The sequence below is a fragment of the Microtus ochrogaster genome, chromosome 10 (genome assembly GCF_000317375.1).
Source record: "Microtus ochrogaster isolate Prairie Vole_2 chromosome 10, MicOch1.0, whole genome shotgun sequence".
NCBI lineage: Eukaryota > Metazoa > Chordata > Mammalia > Rodentia > Cricetidae > Microtus > Microtus ochrogaster.
The window spans coordinates 50834065-50835164 of NC_022016.1; the positions used below are offsets into that span (position 1 = coordinate 50834065).

Below are 1100 nucleotides of genomic sequence, written 5' to 3' on the forward strand. Positions count from 1 at the left end.
CACAGAGATCCGCCTGCCTCTGCCTCCCAAGTGCTGGGATTAAAGGCATGCGCCACCACTGCCCGTGTGGCAACTCTTATAAAGGAAAACATTTAATTGGATGGCTTACAGTTTCAGAGGCTTAGTCCATTATCATCATGGCTGGATACTGTGGTGCACAGGCAGACATGGTGCTGGAGGAGCTGAGAGTTCTACATCCTGATCTGCATGCAACAGAAGGAGACTGTGCACCACATTGAGTGTAGCTTGAGCATAGGAGACATCAAAACCCACCCCCAAAGTGACCCTTTCTCCAAGAAAGCCATGCCTCCTAATAGTGCCATTTCCAATGGGAGAAGCATTCAAACACGTGAGTCTCTGGGGGCCATTTGTCCTGGCTGTCCTGAAACTGGCTCTGTGGCCTTTCCCTCCCAAGAGCTGGGATCAAGGGCTTGCACCTTAGTGTAGAGAATCCCGCGTAAAACGTTCGGACGGTAGCGGGCTCATGGCTGTCCATTCGCTGCTCTGTAGCCTCTTGTCTTCCCCACCTCCATCAGTCAGGGCTTGCTGTTCCCAAATGAGGTAGCACCGTCCTAGCTCTTCCTTCAGCTACCCGAGGCACGAGGGTGCCTTAGTCAGGGTCCTTATTCCTGTGATAAAACACTGTGCCTAGTCTACGGCCATACCACCCTGAACGCGCCCAATCTCGTCTGATCTCCGAAGCTAAGCAGGGTCGGGCCTGGTTAGTACTTGGATGGGAGACCGCCTGGGAATACCGGGTGCTGTAGGCTTAAAAAAAATAAAAAATAAAAATAAAAAACCCCACTATGCCTAAAGCAACTCGGTGGGAGGGGTTCATCTTATCTTCCTTGTCCCGGTCACAGTCCACCACAGAAGGAAGTCAAAGCAGGAACCTGGGGGCAGGAGCTGATGCAGAGGCCGTGGAGGAGTGTTGCTTGCTCCACGACTTGCTCCATTTGCTTTCTTATAACACCCAGGACCACCAGCCCAGGGTCAGCACCACCCACGGTGATGGGGTCCCTCCCACGTCTGCCATCAAGGAAGAAAAATGAACCACAGTCCAATCTAGTGGGGGTATTTTCCCAGCTAAGTTTCCCTTT

The 1100-nt window shown here is 52.3% G+C and overlaps 1 non-coding gene across 1 annotated transcript; it reads left to right on the plus strand.

Annotated features, from left to right (window-relative positions):
• The first annotated feature begins 651 nt into the window (after positions 1 to 651).
• Positions 652 to 770, plus strand: LOC113456687. Its single transcript, XR_003377444.1, has one exon. It is a non-coding gene; the product is annotated as a 5S ribosomal RNA (ribosomal RNA).
• The last annotated feature ends 330 nt before the right edge of the window (positions 771 to 1100 follow it).